At 40.9% G+C, this 19,696-nt stretch overlaps 1 long non-coding RNA gene across 1 annotated transcript; it reads left to right on the top strand.

The window, feature by feature from the left end:
• Positions 1-5,501: 5,501 nt before the first annotated feature.
• Positions 5,502-10,899, top strand: LOC147258450 (uncharacterized). Its single transcript, XR_015116766.1, has 3 exons — positions 5,502-5,636; positions 9,810-9,921; positions 10,877-10,899. It is a non-coding gene; the product is annotated as an uncharacterized LOC147258450 (long non-coding RNA).
• The last annotated feature ends 8,797 nt before the right edge of the window (positions 10,900-19,696 follow it).

Genomic DNA, 19,696 nt, shown 5'->3' with positions numbered 1-19,696 from the left:
TTTCACGATCTTCACTGGGATTCCGTATTTCTTTATTATCATCCACAGGCTTCCGTGATGGATGGAGTCAAAAGCCTTTTCGAAGTCCACAAAGTTGATGAATAGTGTTGCTTGCCACTCATTAACCTGTTCACTGATGTTTCGCAGTATGAATACTTGCTCTGTTGTTCCAAAGTAACCGGCTTGCTCCTTTCTCGGCCTGCAGTCAACTCCCTTTCTGATGCGATCCACAATGATCCTTCCAAGTACCTTTCCCACTATGGAGAGTAGGGTTATGCCTCTTGAGTTCTTGCATTCTTTGAGATTTCCTTTCTTTGCTAGTTTGATGATAAGCCCTTTCTTCCACTTTGTTGGGATCTTCTCAAGTTTCCATATTTTTCTCAGCATTTGGTGTACTTTCTTTGTTGAGAACTCTGTATCCGCTTTTAACAATTCAGCTGTGATGTTGTTGATTCCTGGTGCTTTTCTGTTCTGTAGCTTTTTTGCTTCTTTGACTTCCCCGGGTGTTGGTTCGGTTATTGTGATTTCTTCAGTTCTGTCGCTGAATTCACATTCGTCCTCTTGAGTGATTGGGTTTGCTGGTTCTTCTCTATTCAAGACCCCCTTAAAATGTTCTGTCCATCTCGACTGTATTGCATCTCTTCCGCTGATAAGATTACCATTTCTGTCCAGTACTGCTGTGCTCTGTCTGGGCCTTTCGTTGCACAGTATCTTTGTGAGTCTGTATAATGTCTTCATATGTTGTTTTCTTGCGGCATCTTCAGCTTCATTTGCGATCTCCATCCATTTCCTTTTATCTGCTTTTATGCTTCTCTTCACCTCTTTGTTCTTATCTGCTTACTTCTCTTTTAGCCGTTTTTTGATTCTTTCAGAATGAGTGCTCATGATCATCTTGTTTATGCTGTTTCTTTGTTCCACAAGGCTCCATGATTCTTCGCTAATCCATGGCTTCCTCCTTTTCCGTGGTCTTCCCAGGACTGCCTCAGTCACTTCGATGTAAGCCTTCTCCATTACTTTGACGTCGCGTTCCACCTCTTCATCTTCCACTCCTCCCTGCTCTTCCTCCTCCAAGACTTCGTACCTGTTTCTTAGACTGACAGTAAACGTCTTCAAGATGTTTTCATTCCTCAGCTTTGCCATGTCATACTTGACTCTGGGGCTTTTCTTTTCTGTAGGTTTTTTTCTTCAGCCTTAGCCTAATTGTTGTGCAAACCAACTAGTGATCACTTCCAATGTCTGCAGACCTGTACACTCTTGTATCTTCGACTGAGTTCCTGAAACACTTATTGACCAGTGTGTGATCTATCTGATTCTTGGTCTTCCCATCTGGAGATACCCATGTTGTCTTGTGTATGTCTTTATGTGGGAACGAGTTCCGGTTATGACGAGCTCCTTCATGTCACACATTTCGCACAGCCGCTCTCCATTGTTGTTCCTTTTTCCGAGCCCATGCTTGCCCATGACCCTTTCATAGTCCTGGCGCTCGTTTCCCACTTTAGCATTCATGTCTCCTGTCACAATTAACATATCATGTTTGTTACTCCTGTCAAGTATGTCTTGCAGTCTCATGTAAAATTCATCCTTTGCTTGTTCTTCTGCATCTTCTGTTGGTGCGTAGGTGTGTATAAGAGTCAGTTTGATATGGTGGGAATGGTACCTGGCTTGAATGATTCTTTCGTTGACAGGTGTCCAATCTATCAGTGCTCTTGCTGAGGTTTTTGACATTAGCATGCCTACGCCTTGCCTGTGGTTGTCGTCGTCTCTTCCAGAGTAAATGATGGTTTCTCCTTCTGCCAGTGCCACTTTTCCTTGTCCTGTCCAGTGTGATTTGCTGATGGCCATGATGTCGATTCCTTTGGTGGTCATTTCTTTTGCTGCCAGTGCTATATTGCCGCTTGCGTACAGTGTTCTGACATTCCAATTTCCGATCTTCATAGTCTTTCTGGGGTGCAGCAGTGGCTTTTTCGGCCGCATTGCTTAACAGCATCGGCGGAGACAACTCGAACATTGTCAAATGCAACAGCAAGCGGGCAACAGTCTCACGCTGCCTCAAGTGCCGATACTGTGGAGAGTCGACTTACAACACTATTCCCATCCCGCGGCCGCAGCGGCGCGGCTCCACAACCAGCTGTTGGCCCGGTCTGAAACTCCGTGCCACGTTATCAAGCTCAGCAGAGTTTCGGCTCATGGACAGCTGGTACACCGAGAAGAAGGTGAGATGGATATTTACCCCACGTCACCATTCTAACTAGCGAGGCTATTCAGATTTTTTTTTCTGACGATAACCAATGCTCGTTTACAGACTGTTAACTGTGAAGTTGCCCATCCGTTAGCAAGTTGTGTGTGATGCACTGATACCATTGTCTCTGAATTGTACCAGCTGTGGCAGTTTGACTTGCACTGTCTGTTTACAGTCAATCTGATGTCCTTTTGTTATTATTTCAGAGCCTATTTACAACAGCATGACCATTTCAACAAAGATGTAATACTACTCCCCAATCCATCATGGGCAGTTGTCTGTAAACAAGGCACAAAAGTATGGCTGCACAAACATGGACACATCCTCAGTGCCTTTGAGTTCCAGAAGGTCTGGGACCACCAGGCTGTAATACAACACATCAGGGATGGATTTGTTGAGCGTATTCTGGAAGATGTCAGGTAAATCCTCTAGCTCTATGTATCAATAAAGAGAAAAAATATCACGCTAAGAGTATATTGTAAGTACAATGATAACTCTGTATCTATGTAATGGCATACTATCATTTTTACTTTAGGATAATTTTTGGTCACATGTCTGTTAAGTCAAGGGACACGGGGGATACATGTCTGCGCACACTGACACACACTGATATTCTATCTCTTAAAACGAGTGTATAGCATGTTATTTTGCTAGATTAAGACATTTCCTTTGTTCCCCATCTTTTTGTAGCCTCCAATTTCTCATGGCTTGTGGCAATAAACTGGTGTGCCCTAAGCTCCAAAATGGTCAGGATCTGAATGGAGTCCTTATCCATAAGGTGTATAAAACTAAAGCTCTTTATGTGAAACCATCAGGGAGGCTTTTGGTAAGTATGCATGCGCATGCACACACACATACACACACACACACACGCACACAAACTCACTCACACACATCTATAGACCATGTATGTATGTATGCATGTCTTCTTGTCTGTTTCAGGATGACAGTGATGACGATACCCAATTTTCGTCCAATAGTATCCATTCAGGGTCAAAAATGACTACAAGGGCAATTGTTTTGCATTAGCAATTAGGATGAAGATTGCGTTTACACCAGCCCAATAGTGAGGAAATAAATAACTGGAATCCTGATACAAGTGGTCCTGATGGAGGGTGCCTTGCAGGAAGTGATGGTATTCCTGGTACCAGTGGTCTGAAAGGTTTTCCTGGGACAAGCAGCAAAAGAGGAATCAGTGATCCTGATGGAAAGTACTCTGCAGGAAGTGATGGTATTCCTGGTACCAGTGGTCTGACAGGTGTTCCTGGGACAAGCAGCAAAAGAGGAATTAGTGATCCTGATGGAAAGTGCTCTGCAGGAAGTGATGGTATTTCTGGCATTAGTGGTCCTGATGGTGGTCCTGGCACAACCAGTACAAAAGACATAAGTGGTCCAGATGAAGTCTGCCTTGCAAGACATAATGAAACAAGCTGTCTTAATGAGGACAACTATTCTTCTTATTTAACACTCGTTGCAACCATTTATGATGATAGTTCTGAAGATGAAGGATTAAAGCAGGATATAATTGCCAGTATGGAGAGTCACATGAGAGTTGTGCAAACAGATTTGAGAAAAATGGATGATAAGGATGATCTGATCATTGATAGACTGTCTGGCCATTACATGATATTGGTAATTGAACAATTAAAAACTAACTAGTTGTATTTCTTTACTGTAGGAGAAATTGATTTTAAACTAATTGCTTGGTTGCAAGAAATAATTTCACCAAATACAGATTGTTAAATATTATGTAAAATCTTTCTGTTTCTGATCATGGTTATTTTTTTAATGTTTTTCTTAGAGTAGAAAATGTTCTGGTTAACGAGATACTGTTGGAACTGGCCAGCAAAATCGACATAAATCAGCAATGCAGATTTAACATAAATAGATCTGCCATCTGGGAGGGAGCCATTTGGGGATTCAAGAGATTGTCCTATGAGCCCCACCTGATGATGTCGGTAAAATTCTCTGATGACATGGGGAAGAATGAGGAAGGAGTTGATTTAGGAGGTCCAAGGAGGGAATTCTTAAGGCTCCTATTAGAAAGCATTGCAAAGTCCCCCATGTTTGAGGGAAAAGAAAACAGCAAAAACTTGGCTGTCATTAGTACCGGTACTAATCTTCTTTGTATATTAAAACAACAATAATAATGATAATAATGATGATGAAGCCCTGATATTTTAACTTTTACATGCAACTTCATCAGTTTTGGACTGATTTATGATTTAGGTTAGCCTTTGATTTAACAAGTTAGTCTGAATGTTATGCATGGATTTGTTTGGTTTTTTTGCATTATTAAATTTCATCTTATTCTATTGTTTTGCAGCTCTATGAGAGGACTGGTACTATATATCAGGCAGAGCCATTGCCATAAGTTTGGTACATGGTGGTCCACCACCAAACATCCTCTCACCAGTGGTATATTCATTGCTGATTGATGTTACACCAAATCCTGTCCCAGAAGCTATAGCTGATGCCACTTATTTTTTTGCTTCTTTTTTTCACCATGACAGGAACTGCAGGTTCACTCTTGTGAGGCCCAATGTGTAACTCCTGTATTCTGTGTTAAGCAGAGTTGTCTTGGTTGTCTCTCACTATTTTCTTTCATGCACAGTCCCTACATTTATGAGGACCACCCGATCAAAGTAGATTTTGGTGTATGTGCCATATACTGTTAATTTAATATTACTCATGTTTCTGCTAAAGGGCTAGCCCCTGCCAATAATTTGTTAACTAATAACTAGCTTCAATAACAAGCCAATATGCTGCTCCTCATGATCCCAGGTATCTGAAAGCACAACCATTGAGGACCTTGAGAAGGCGAAGGCACCTCTGCTTGACTACTTGGCCAATTTCCATCCAGACAATTGCAATTTCCCTGGCGGAACATCCAAAAGGGATTAATAAAGTAATCTGTCTGTCTGTCTGTCTGTCAGTGCAGGATGTCTAAGGCCTCTTCGGTCAATCAGAGACAGGGATCTGCTGGTTCAAGATATTATCATGTTTCAGGTCATCCACAGAGTTCAAGGTCCATTCCAAAGGTATTCAATGTTTGCTCAAAGTCAGTTTAATCCAAACACAGACTACATTCCTGTAACAAATTGACAATGTCAAGGTTTAGCAGGAAAAATTCTTAATGAATTCAACAAATACCATTGGTTTTGTTTGTTTGTTTGTTGCAGATTCTGCGAAGGCCTGAAAACTCTGGGGGTTCTTGAGAAAATCCAAAAACATCCAGACAGCTTTTGCCTCCTTTTCTGCTATGAGCCAAGTGTGCTGACTGCTGACCAGTTGGATGATCTTTTCACCATTCGTCCGTCACCACAATGGAGCAACAAAAGAGTTGCAGAAGAAGTGGTAATTCCCTTTTGGAGAGACTATCTTCAAGATGTAGAAGGTACGTAACTTGAGTCCTTGCTATTCGGTTCAGAAATGATACATTTTATTATAAAGAAACTACTATTGAGACAAGCACTTTAGAGGGAAAGCCGAATAAATATGTTTATATGTGTATTTTCATGTATGTGTGTATGTACAATATAATTTTAGGCCTTCAGCTATCGAGATATTTAACAATTGTTGGGCTCATTTCTCTGAGGCGAATCAATATATTGCAATACGCTTGTAAAAAATTTTTTTATCACATCCTCTTAGTTCCCTTTCACCTCATAAAATGAAGTTTGCACAAAAAAACAAAGACAAATGGATAAAGATTCATTATAAACACCATCACTTTACTCTCTTCACGGCGTTCCCTCCAGTGATTATCCACCATGTAGCATGAAGCACCATTTGTGTCCGCAAAATCCAAACTTCCTCTTTTGACCCACCTTCCTGTTGCACTGAAATGTCAATTGTGTGAACAGCATTTCAGTTGTGTGTGTAAGAGCGTTTCAGTAGTGTGTGTGAGAGCGTTTCAGTTGTGTGTGTGAGATCTTTCAGTTGTGTGTGTGTGAATGTTTCAGTTGTGTGTGAGAACGTTTCAGTTGTGTGTGTGTGAGAGCATTTCAGTAGTGTGTATTATGAGAGTGTAACATTTCAGTTGTGTGTGTGAAAGGTATTTCTGAATAATGTCCCTGAAGGCCCCTCATACTGTAGGTTTCAGTGCTAACACACTCATACAAGTTTCCGATTAGGTACCCAGATAGCAAAAGATCTTAAATCAATGTTGAGTTATGGTTAAAAAAGGTCAAATTCTGGTTAAGGTTGAAAAATCAACTGTTCATCAACCTTCTAATCCTTAAATGTTGAAAATATATCATTGAATCAACATTGTATGATTGTTATACATTGTAAATTGAAATACCAACACTGATTCAATATTGTTTCACAGATCCAGTTTCGATGCACTGAGGTGGGTGAGACCATGTAATGAGAGGGTGGGGGTGTCTTACATTTTAATTTAAGCATGTTTTAGAGTAAGGCGGCACGGTGATGCAGTGGTTAGCTCTGTTGCCTCTCAGCGAGAAGGTTCCGGGTTTGAGTCCCGGCTCGGGCGCAGGTTCTTTCTGTGTAGAGTTTGCAGGTTCTCCCTGTGCCTGCGTTGGTTCTCTCGGGGTACTCAGGCTTCTTCCCACCATCCAAAGACATGCAATTGGGGACTAGGCTGATAGATACTCTAAATTGACTGTAGGTATGACTATGAATGTGATTGGTTTTCTGTCTATATATGTTGGTCCTGCGATGGACTGGCGACCTGTCCAGGGTGTACCCCGCCTCTTGCCCATAGCTGCAGGGATAGGCTCCATGATTTAAGCACTGCCGATTCAAGTGCAAACCTTCACTGTAATGAAGGTACAAATCTTCCTTTGTAAGCGTCTTCTGAATACCTGCTAGATGGTTTAGTGAGAAAAGATCTTCCCACCACAGTCTCTTCTGTGGGCTTGTAAGATAATTTACCATCAGCATCCATCCTTTTGTTAAACACAACCTTGCCTGCATCAGAGGATGGTTTTGAAAATGAAACTTGACCAAAACAAGAGAATCTCAAAAGACACAGACAATGACAGTGATAATGACAGTGACAAGCCGAATGAGGATTTACTTATAAGAAGTTTAAAGTACTGGGCAACATCATACTCAGTGTCTCTTGTTGTGCTGTTGGCCTTGCTGTCTATTTTAAAGATAAATCACCCCACCCACCCCAAAGATGGAAAGACATTACTTGGAACACAAGCACATGTCTCTACCACAAAAATAGAAAGGGACAAGCACTACCATTTTGGGTTAAAAAGGAATATTTTCTAAGTTGGCATGTTTGAAATTACCAGCAACTCTAACTACACTCAGTTTACAGTTCAATGTAGATGATAAAAGGAAATAATGTTTTATTGTCACACTATGTTCAAATAGAAGTTCATTCAAGGTCACACTGTTATCATCATGAGAACGCACCTGCCTTGATATGAGCACCCATCCACACTCCCATGTATCTGTATTATCAGTATAATAAAGAAGCAAGGAACTGTCTCGGCGGACTCTCTCTCGGGAAGCCACTGAGACAGGGTGCCCTTTGTACAAAGCTGAATTAGTTCGTGTTGTGTCTTTCCTAATAACGGGAATTTAGGTTTCGACCTGTTTTCCCTTAACGGTAGATGGTTTGCCTTTATTCAAAAGTTCGAAACTACAATTTTGTACTATACTTGCATGCCTTTCATGCGATTACACCAAGACGCCGTTTGTGGTAGGAATCTATTGTGGGATAAGAAAGTCGAAGAGTGTGGTTGAGTCCCTCCATCAATTTGTCAAAGATCTCAAGAGTTTACTTGCCAATGGCATTATTTATTGTGACAAACATTTTAAAGTACAGGTATCCTCCTTCATTTGTGGTGCTCCAGCTAGAGCTTTTATCAAGTGAACTAAGGCCTATAATGGATATTCAGGGTGTAACAAGCGCTTTCAAGAGGGTGTGTGGAGAAATAAAATGACATATCCTGAAACTGATGTTAGGCTCAGGACAGACTCAAGTTTCACTGACATGGTAGATCCTGAACATCACCAAGAGAACACACTAAGCCCTTTAGCTGGTGTAGTTAAAACGGTTTCTATGTTCCCGATTGACTACATGCATCTCTGCTGTCTCGGAGTGACACGGAAACTGCTCAATATGTGGTTAAAGGGCAGAAATCTGACCAAAAAGCTTCCCTCTCAAACTGTTGCTGCCTTTTCTAGAAAATTGCAAATGATTCAGTCTTGTATGCCTTGTGAATTTAACTGGAAACCAAGGGGACTGTCAGAGCTAGATTGCTGGAAGGCAACTTAGCTGCAATCCTTATTTATGTTGTATTGGGGTTCTATAGTTTTGAAGGATTCCCTTCCTAATGAGTTGTATGACAACTTCATGCTGTTTCCTGTTGGTATGTACTTGTTGCTGTCCCCTGGTATTTCAGATGACATGTTGGCCTTTGCACACAAGCTTATGGTTTCTTTTGCTGAACATTTTTGGGAGGTTGTATGGAAAAGAGGGAATAGTGTACAATGTACATCAGCTTATTCATTTGGCTGAGGAATACAGGCGTTTTGGCCCACGAGATAACATCTCAGGGTTCCCTTTGGAGAACTGTCTTGGACAAATTAAGCATCTTCTGCGCAAGCCACATCAGCTTCTGCAGCAGGTGATCAAAAGGTTGTCTGAAATTTCACATGTAAGTAGACCAGCAGGCGGGCTGCACGGTGGTGCAGTGGTTAGCACTGTGGCCTCACAACAAGAAGGTTCGGGGTTCGAGTCCCGGCTCGGGCACGGGGTGTTGTTTATATGTTGAGTTTGCATGTTCTCCCCGTGTCTGCGTGGGTTCTCTCCGGGTACTCCGGCTTCCTCCCACAGTCCAAAAACATGCAATTGGGGACTAGGCTGATTGAATACTCTAAGTTGACCGTAGGTATGACTGTGAGTGTGAATGGTTGTTCGTCTCTCTATGTTGGCCCTGCAATGGACTGGCGACCTGTCCAGGGTGTACCCCGCCTCTCGCCCGTTGACGCTGGGATAGGCTCCAGCCCCCCCGCGACCCTTAATGTGTAGGAATAAGCAGAAGATGACGATGGATGGATGGGTCAGCAGGCTGCATGAGGATTTAGGAATTGGTGAACTTTGCTATGTCAAGCACAAATGTCTATTGTATGAAGATGGAGTCTGTGCCATTGCAATTCCACTTATTCATAATGCAATGTAGATCATGACAAAGGGCAGCAAGCTTCGTAATTTGTGTTATAGAAGTCCCCAGATGAATGGTGAGGATGGTGAAGTGTGGTTGGTAGTGCAGTTCCAAATGGTGACACAGCAGTGGTTGTGGCAAGTTGGTATGAAACGGAAAAGAAGACACTTTCGTGGCCCCCCAAAAACATTAAATTGGCAAAGGCACTAAGAGACAGAATCCAACCCAATGGCAAATGGACTTTGTAGAAGAGGTCTGCCTCCTTGTTACATGTGGTAAGATAAAAGTGCAACACACATGTACATTCAAATGTTTAATTTAAATTATGCTCATAACATACAACACATTTACTAACAAAATGCATCAATGTTGTTTAATTATTTTAAAAAAAGTGTTATTTTCCCTCTTTTTTCTGCCAGCTACCTTTGATGAGGCGAAAAGACTAGAAACGAAGTACAACTCAACAGTGTGTCCATCTTCTGCATTAGAATCTGAGGAGGAAGTGGAAGTCCAAGAGAATAGAAGATCAAGGTAAATGGAAAACTTGGAGTACGGTTATTTGTACCTATGTCCCCATGGAACGCATATTAATGTGTGTTGGTATTTTTAAAAATATGAATACATGACTTGAATCCATTGTGTGTATACATTGGTGTCTCAATTCGATACAGTAAACCACAAAGCTGAGCTGATACAGCGACTCCAGACTAATTACTGTTTTGCTATTGTTAGGGTGTTGACAAACTATTGGTGATATAGTCATTATCGACTTTGTGAATAAACCAAAGCCAGAAACATTTTTCTTCAATGTATGTTTCTTTCCACATACTAAAAGATCACCTGATGTGGGTGTCCCAGGTATTGACACAAAAGCATGGATATACATTTACTATGCACAGTTTCAACACATTTACAGTTTTATGCAATTCTGTGCAATAGACCTGTGATAAAAATTGTTAAAAGTTGCACCTGTGTCATTGTGCCAATGAAAACCTAATACAACACAAGGCTTTTGCACAGTTGTGCAATTTGGCCAAAAAATTACTTCCAAATAACTTTTACCAATTTTTTTCTCAGTCGAGATGCCGAAATCCAGCCAGTTCCGCTCTGTGAGGTCCTCATAGCATGTAAGGAGAAGTATGTTGGTTTTATTGGAAAAAGACATCAGATTAACAAATTGATTGGAAGTTGTGCAAGATGTGACAAAACCTACAAGCTAGCAGCACAACATCACTGGCAATGCAGTCTTTAAGGTTCAGATACAGATTTTTTTCTACTTAGCATGTGACAGTGTACCAGAAACAGTTCACTCTGGTAGGATTTTAATAGGTATTACAATATATACTGCATCTTTCCAAGTGTCACATGGAATTGAAAAATATTGACCTGTTACTTTTATAGTGAATATGAATGTCAATGAATTTGCATTTTTGTGCACACTTTGAATGTGAAGTGCAATTATTTTCTTTGGTGGTTTTCATCCTAGACAGTTTAGATGGTGATGGCAGCTCCCTGGATGACTCAATCTCCTCTGATCTAAATATCAGTAAGTGAGCTCATGTGTTTATGGTTTTGTGAAGAGATTGTTCGCATTACAGAGAGCATGAATTAAAATGTGTATGCATATCAGTGGAAGCACCCACACTGTGAGAAACAACAAGTTCAGTTTACTTAAAAAAAATATGGAAACTTGTTGCCTTACAAACATTAAGTTAATTTAACTTGAACTCCTTATGTTTAAACAAGCTGTTAATATTGAGTGCACAGTACTACCAACAACTTAATTATTTTGAGTATCTAATCCTAATGCTAACTTGATTGTTTTCAGTCTGCAATACTAATTTTGAATTAATTATGTTGAGTATGTAATTATAGTGCTAACTTATTTGTTTTGAGTCTGCAATACTAACTTTCAATTAATTACTTTGAGTGTTCAATACCAACCTCACTTTGTAGTCTGAGTGTGCAGTACTAGAACTTTATTCCTTTTAGTGTTTAATATGTTTTTTGCCTTTACACCTAATGTTTAGTAGATCTTATTTGATTGCCATGCAGTAAAAATCTAACATGCAAGACTTTAAAACATTATCTGCACCTGCAAACACACTTAAAACAAGAGAATGAGAACAGTCTTCAATTCATGCAGCTGCCATAAAACATTTATTTCCACAAATGTAATAACATAAGGCCGCTGCTAGACAGTGAAATGTTTCTCAACCTGGTAAAAAGTCAACCTTTCCTTATCAGAATGTTTCAAAGAGCTACTACGGTTAAGTGCCTTGGAAGAAATAATCATGGAGTAACAGAAAATTTTCAGAGGCACCCAAAACAGGCCAGTGACCTTCAGTTTCCAAAGTGCATAATACAAAAAGCTTAATCAAACACACAAAATGTAGTCAAACACAAAAAATGAATCTAACTGCAGATTAACAGTCAATATGTTTTGTACACATATAGAAAATAAAATAGAATAAAGGTAGGTGAAACCATACAATCAAGCCAGCAATCAATAACTGCCTTAAAAGGTCAACAAGTGGTCCCCCACAGACTGTGACCATACATCATTTCCTTTCTAACTGTAAAACTTAATGGTGAAGTATCAAATATTTTCAGTGTTTTTAACTACAACAACAGACAAATTACAAAATTACATAAATTTAGAAGTAAACTGAATGTTTTCAATCAGTTCCCCAACCAAACAGGATGACTCTGACTTAGCAATGAAGATAGTTTTTCAGTGTGAGAAGTTTTGGAGATAGTGTCTTGGAGCCCAACCCAAGCATCACTTTTTGAATAAAGTTGTGTGTGTTTGTCATGCATTTTGGGTAGTTTAAATGTAGCGCATAGGTCAGACCAAAGACAAGGCAAACTGCCTGGGGTAAGTCCTTAATGTCCTCCATGACATGACAGCAGTCACAACACCAACTGTTAGAGATACCAGGGTCTGGTCACTTGAGTCCTGTGGAAAAACATGAGTATTCGATGTGATATAAGGACTAATCAAGAGCTTAAGTAGTTTAACACTAGGACCAGGGAAATGACCAGGATCAGCACAGTGGAGAGCGCACCTTGGAAAAAAGCTCGAAACGTGACAGCTCAGCTCCCCACGCACAGGTTGGTGACGGCAAACCTTGCAAGTGAGGAGGTCCTATTTTGTTTGCATAGTCTGTTTATTTTGCACTAACTCCTGTTTTACTGATGCCTGTAACTATATATATATACTCTATACATGTATATATACATAAACATATGCACACATATACATAAATACATATATATATATATACATATTTACACACATATATACATATACATTTTTTAAATTCTATATATTATATTTCTCCTGTACACTTCTGTCTCCCTCTTTCTATCCCTCTGTCTATATCCCTCTCTCCTGTACACTTCTGTCTCCCTCTTTCTATCCCTCTGTCTGTATCCTTCTCTCCTGTATACTTCTGTCTCCCTTTTTCTATCCCTCTGTCTATATCCCTCTCTCCTGTATACTTCTGTCTCCCTCTTTCTATACCTCTGTCTATATCCCTCTCTCCCGTATAATTCTGTCTCCCTCTTTCTATCCCTCTCTCCCTCTGTCTCTTTCTTGTATACCTCTCCCTCGCTCGACTTTCGGACGCTTCCTTTTAACTTGTGTAATGTCCATGAGATGAAGTGTGGACTGGTTTTTACTCAACTTTGTTCGATGTTGCATAAAAGTGATTAAAATTCATCATCAGATCGTCTCGTATATTTTATCTATTTATTTTTATCAAAGCCAAAAGATTAAAAAGGTACATTCGCAGCAGGAAAATCCCCTCTGCCAAATGTCTCATTCTACAGCAGTTTGTGTGATGGCAACTGCAGTTACAGAGATAAATGCTCAGAAATCTTTAGTGCTTCATGAGACAACCTTAGAAGCTTCAGAAAACAAACAGAACGTATATTTAAGAAAAGTCAAGGCACAAGCTTATAATTTTAATTCTGAATTAAAAATTGTCCTGTTAAATATTTAGAATTAATGTTGGTTTTTAGTTATTAGTATGTGCATGTGTAAAGTAACTTCATGCACAAATTACTTTGTATACAATTTAGAGATGATCAAGAGTCATGATCTAGATATCCAAGAATAAACCTTCAAATGATGACCATGCAACAAAGAAACCAGTGCTCGGGCATTCAAAAAGATGAACTTATAATTTTCAGTACGTATCACATTCTGAAACTGCAACAAAACAAATTATCTGATAAAAATAATAAAACTTCCCTTGGAGCACAATGGAGCGCAGCACAGTCACATCTTGCGGGTTTGACAAAGGGATCAATGATCACTTGGCAGCTGAGGACCTCCACACATGGCTTTAACTTAGTACTTAAACTTACCATCAAGTTTGTGCCCTGCATTAACTCTGTAAGTTTTCTCCCAATAGCTCCTTTTTTCGACTTGAAGAGTTCAAAAAAGCGAGGGGTGTACTGGTCCAAAGCCTCAAAGAACTTCAGGATTCTTACTGGCAAGTCTAGTGAACTCCGCAAATACCTGCAGAAAACAAGGGGGGAGATTTAGGGGTGGGGGGAGGAAGAAGGCCAATCAGTAAAGTATGAAGACATCCTTTTAAATAAAACTAGTGTTACAAACTGAAAACTGTAAGGGCTACAAACAAACGGGAGAGTAAAGTGTACCTTCAGCTTTTTGTGTGTAAAAGGGTATATTATAGAGTTCTACTGGAACTAACATTTCTGGCCTCAATTTAACAATTGGTATAAATGGGTACAAAGCTTTGAAAACAGGAAAATAATGAAATTGGGATTTTTCAAAATTTAGAGTAACAAGTAATAGGAAAACAACAAGAAATTTGCAGTTTGAATGGAATATATAGCATTTCACTACCAAAAAATCCACAAGTTCTAAATACTTAATTTGTTTAAAACATGTAAACTCAAGACAACTGAGTAATTTAATTTCTTCATCAATAATTATTAACAACTTGTTTATAATGAGTGTTTATAACAAGTCACCAAAAAGTGAGTTAGTTCAACACAATACTTCCGAGTAATATGAATGTTTGTGTTTACAGTGCAGATCTATTCCCCTGCTTCTCTTTCTCCCCTGCTCTTCTCATATCATATGCCGATAACCCTTACTGTGCTGCACATTCCCCCCTGTGTGCCTCAGCAGGGATACTAGGATCTTACCCCAAGATGGAGGGCACCTCCCCTTTTGAACCTCAATACCCACAAAATGGTAGGCTATTGCATTCTATACCAATAACAACAATTTGTTAATAGACAGCATACAAAATATTGTATTAAATCAGTCCTGTTTTTTTGACACTGTACATGTTACAGCTTAAGTTTTTCTTCCTCTAGACTTCTTTCGAGTACATTACGGTATGCAGTCAGTGCCTGATCAAAGTGAGTGGCTATACAATCTATTTTTCATACCATCATTACATTTCACTAGAATGTATCCTATCAAATGTGTCAAAACTATGGGTGTGAAGTGGATGTTTTCTGTCGTGTGTTTCAGCAGGCTGTAGTCCTAGGCAATACCATTGAGCTGCAGGTCCCACAGCAAGGAAGTTCTGCTATGAAACTGCACTCAGATGATACCAACTTTAACACCTGTTTTTGTTGTTGTTTGTGTAGCCAAAAGTGTGTGTGTGTGTGTGTGTCCCAACAGATATAGCAGGATCCAGTTTGAGGCAATACATATCCCACAGTCACCCTCAACATCCACAACATGGTATGTGATTGCACTGCTAACTAATAACCATAATTTATTTATTTAAAGCATGTAAAATAAATGTATTTCAACAAATTAAATCAGTCTGATTTTGTGTATCTGTTAGAACCTTTTTTTCTACCTCCAGATATTTTTAGAGGGAAAAAAAATATTCATAGAAATGTTTTGTATGATTTAAGCTAAATTGGGCTTGGATGGGGATTACATGTGGGTGGCCATTGCAGATTTGAAGTAAAATAATACCTTTTGATGTGTGCAGTGATTAAGGTATGTGGATGCTTGTTTTATACTAGGTGTAAGCACACAGATGCAAGGTCAAGGTCACAGTCAGTAAACCAGGCAGCTTTTGAAAAAAAAAATTGTGTAATTCCTTTGTAATTTGCAAGTTTTAATTTCTCCCTTACTAACTTTTTTTTCTTAAAGACCTTTCTATCAAGAAGATGACTACAATGCTCGCTGAAGTACTCGTGTTAGTAAAGGAAATGTCAAGAGATTGCAGTTCATCAAAAGTGAAAGAGCAGATGCCAGAATTGCTCCAGGTAGTCACAGGGGACCAACGCCAGACACAATCCTTGAAATGACTCCCATTGGCTTGCCAACTGTGAATGAAGACGACTTCAATGAGGCAGAATCATCACTGAAGAATGAATAATTTCGTCAAAGAATGGTAATTTAATTGACAAACTGAAGTGCAATATACATAATACCTCATAATAAAAAAAAAAAAACATACATGGGGAACCATTCATTTAACACAGCACAGTATAAGATAGGGGTGGGAATCTCTGGGTACGTCGTGAATCAATTTGTTTCTTACCTGCCTAGGGACAATGGTGCAATGCTTATTTGTGTATTGTCCCTCCCTGTCAAAATTTCTATTGTGATTGAGAGGGCAACAATTTGATGATAAAGTGATTCTTGAAGCAAAAATGAAATATTTCTGTTTAGGCAGCATCATGATGACAACCGCTTCTCTCTCTCTGTCTCTCTACACCTCTCTTCCTCCCTCCTCTAGATTGCTCGCTTGGCTTTGGTTGAGGGAACCTCATCAGACTCCATCATAAGGAGGATGATGTCAACTGCCTTGACCAACTCCCTGGCATGCAATTTTTTTGCAATCCCCCCACACCCCCACTGTGTCACGTGGTGGAAGTTCTGGTCTGGTTTCAGTGTTGCAGAAAGTATTTCCGACTTGTTGCTGGTGTCACTGAGATAGAGTGTTATATTTCAAACAGAACAATATGGGCTCTAAATTTGTGCCTCGCTGGCAGCCCGTCGCAGACAAGGCACAAGTTCACCCCCTTCCCATCCCAGTCCCTCCCACTGCCGCACGTCAGAAAGAGGGAGGAGAGAAGGCATGGAGTGGGTTTAACACAGCTGAGTTCAACTTCCACCAATCACACCAGCTCCTCTCCTCACCTTTTAATGTGCTCCGGGAGAGCTGCAAAATATGTGAGGATGACTGAGGACGATGCCAGAGGTTTATTTCTTTCTGAATGTTGTGAGATGAGGGATGCTGGTGAGGATGTCATACAACTTCATGTTAAAAACATGATTAACTCACAAAACTGTAAACATGCTAGTTTTCATCACTCTTTTTTTTTGCAAAATGGTTTTGGGGATGACAGAGCTGGGGCCTCATGTATCATCACGGTTTACGCAAGAAAAACTTGTGTACGCCAGGATCAACACTCATGTTCAGATGTATCAACGTGAAAAGTTTGGCGATTCTTGCGCTGTTTCACGCCAACTCTGGAGGTGCTGTAGAAGTTGGCGGAAAACCGATTTTTGCGTTAACTGCACTTTGGTCCGTTGGCGACACCCTGTGGCGATGTTTGGTAACTGACATTATTTGATAACAGCACATACATTGGGCACAAAAGAGCCTTCCAGAGAGAGATGGCAGACCGTTCCGGGGTGAGCCAGTCGACCCTCAGCCGGGGCCATCCCAATCCATCAATGTGCAGATCATCGATGCACAGAGGCTGGAGGGATGGATGCCAATCCCGGCCGGGCAGCCGTCCTCGCGCGCCAGAATTTCATTTCCACAATGTGAATGGGTAAGAAGCGATTACACTATTCATGAAGCCAGATTAATTTATTTTGGCCACTTAACGTTCCAGAAGGAGGTCAAGCCGCTCATTGATCCCTGTTATTCCCCTAATAATGTCCTCCTGCGACTGCAGGACCGCCTGTGTGAGGAGCCTCCCACTGGATCCGTGTGGGACGGAGGATGTGCCGCTAGGTCCGGGTGGGCTGGAGGAACGTCCGCTGCTTGTCGGCCTGGTGCTGGGGCCGGGGGACAGGCTGGCCTGAATGCCGCTAGTCCTGGTGGATGGCCCTGAGCTGGCGGACGGGCTGGTGCGGGGGGTGGTGCTGCACGTCGGCGGCATGGCTGACCGATCATCCATTGTCATCTTCCGCTCATTCCTTACTAGTAAGGGTCGCGGGGGGGGGGGGGGGGGCTGGAGCCTATCCCAGCATCTACGGGCGAGAGGCAGGGTTCACCCTGGACAGGTCGCCAGTCCATCACAGGGCCAACATCGAGACAAACAACCATTCACACTCACATTCATACCTACGGTCAATTTAGAGAATCCAATCAGCCTAGTCCCCAAATTGCATGTCTTTGGACTGTGGGAGGAAGCTGGAGTACCAGAGAGAACCCACGCAGGCACAGGGAGAACATGCAAACTCCACTCAGAAAGATCCCGCACCCGAGCCGGGACTCGCACCCGGAATCTTCTTGCTGTGAGGCCACAGTGCTAACCACTGCACCACCGTGCAGCCCTGCTGATGGATCAATTTCTGTTAAACATTAAACATATTAGTTTAGCTAAATAGCTGATTCTGTGTGTTTGTTGCCTTTACATCTGTGGCAAAACATGTGGAAATGTTGCGTAAGAAATCAAGTTGCCACTTACCCTCCAGGCTCATGGAGTCACCATGGGTGGTGGCGACAGTCTCCCCCACAGATGTGCTGCCCATGACTGCCCCCACCTGCTGCTCAAATTCCGTCAGGCGCCCCTCTCCCTGACCCCCACCTGTCTGGCCGGCACTCCTCCGGAGGGCAGCTGTACACCGCTTGACCACCACTTTGACGTCCTGTTAGTGCCATTTTCCATATTGTTGTTTAAATTTAGATTTAAGCCAATTGATTACTGTAGTTATTGCATTTAGTGATGCACAGTGTTGAATTTAGTCATACGTTTAGCTTGCAATGTTTAGGAAGTTAGAATTGCAGACATGCATTAGAAATAGAGAGGAAATCTTTCAGAGCGCCAGCAGTGGTGCAAGCTTATGACATTGTTATGCTGGCGCAGGTTAAGTGAGGAAAACGGTGCTTTGTATCACTTTGAAAGTAACTAACATAAAAGTTCAAACATGCGTAGCGACTCGTTCTTTCCGTCATTCGAAGTGGTTGAGATGTATGAACATGATGGTAAACAACACTGGTGATTAGAAGGGAACTTTAGCTAATAACAGGTCTGGCCACTTTTTTTTCATCTCTGTGGGGGTGCGTTGCTTCACCCTCTCGCACACTTTATCCCACTCACAATGTTTTGGTTTTTTTTGTACTGACACCAGTGGACAGGCTGACAAACAGAATCTGCTGTCTCTCCACCTCCCTGACCAGCACCTCCAGCTTGCAGGGCGTGAACCTCTTTTTCTTTGACATTGTTTTGCGAGTGAGGACAGCGGAGCCTATTTCAATTAATTTGCGTATTTGTAGGTGGGCATAACAGGGGAGGGTCCTGTCACTCCGACACCTGCGCTCAATTCCACGCTCTTTGGGATGTATCAAGGAACTCGCACTAATTGCTACATGCGGATTTTTTTCTATGTGCGCAACTTTCGGGATTCTTGCGACCGCCGTTTTTTTTAGTTTGAGAACCACGCAAGTATTGATACATGAGGCCCCAGGAATATAATATATAATGTGTGTTATGATTAAATAGAATAATAAAAAAAAAACTTTTTCGTCTTTTATCTTTTATTTTTTTTAGATCTGTTCATATTCTTCATTGCTTCAATGAAAGTATGCAGAGGTCATTTTGAGCAAAAATGGCTTAAATCTCAAATTTACATGTAGACTTCCATTTAGATAATGGTTGAATCAATATTGATTCAGCGTCTGTTGGGGTTGAAAAACTGACATTTATTCAACATCAATCATAACGAGCGCTTTCAATTTGGTTTCAATGTCAGGTATCAATGTAGCTTCAATATTTCTGCCTGACTATATCGCAACATTGATTCAATATGATTTTGTTATCTGGGTACAGACTGTTACCATCATAACTGAACAATGTTTTATGGTGTCTCTGTTCTATTTGAGTTAAAATTTCACCTTTTACCAGCAGCAACTCCTCCTCTCCCGAGTGCAGCTTCTGCTTCATCTGCCTGCTCTGCTATGCACAGTGTTTTGTCCCCAAAGGCTGAAAACTACTTCCACAAAACAGAATAAATTGTACATTGTTCCACTAGCTTAAGACAAAGTATACCTCCTAATAAGTAATATATATATATGTTTAAAAAAGAAATGTCTTAGACTTACCAGAATGCAAAATT

The sequence above is a fragment of the Aulostomus chinensis genome, chromosome 7 (genome assembly GCF_037954235.1).
Source record: "Aulostomus chinensis isolate RoL2024-O1b breed Wild chromosome 7, RoL_Achi_v1.0, whole genome shotgun sequence".
NCBI lineage: Eukaryota > Metazoa > Chordata > Actinopteri > Syngnathiformes > Aulostomidae > Aulostomus > Aulostomus chinensis.
This window is presented reverse-complemented; position numbering and strand designations above follow the sequence as displayed.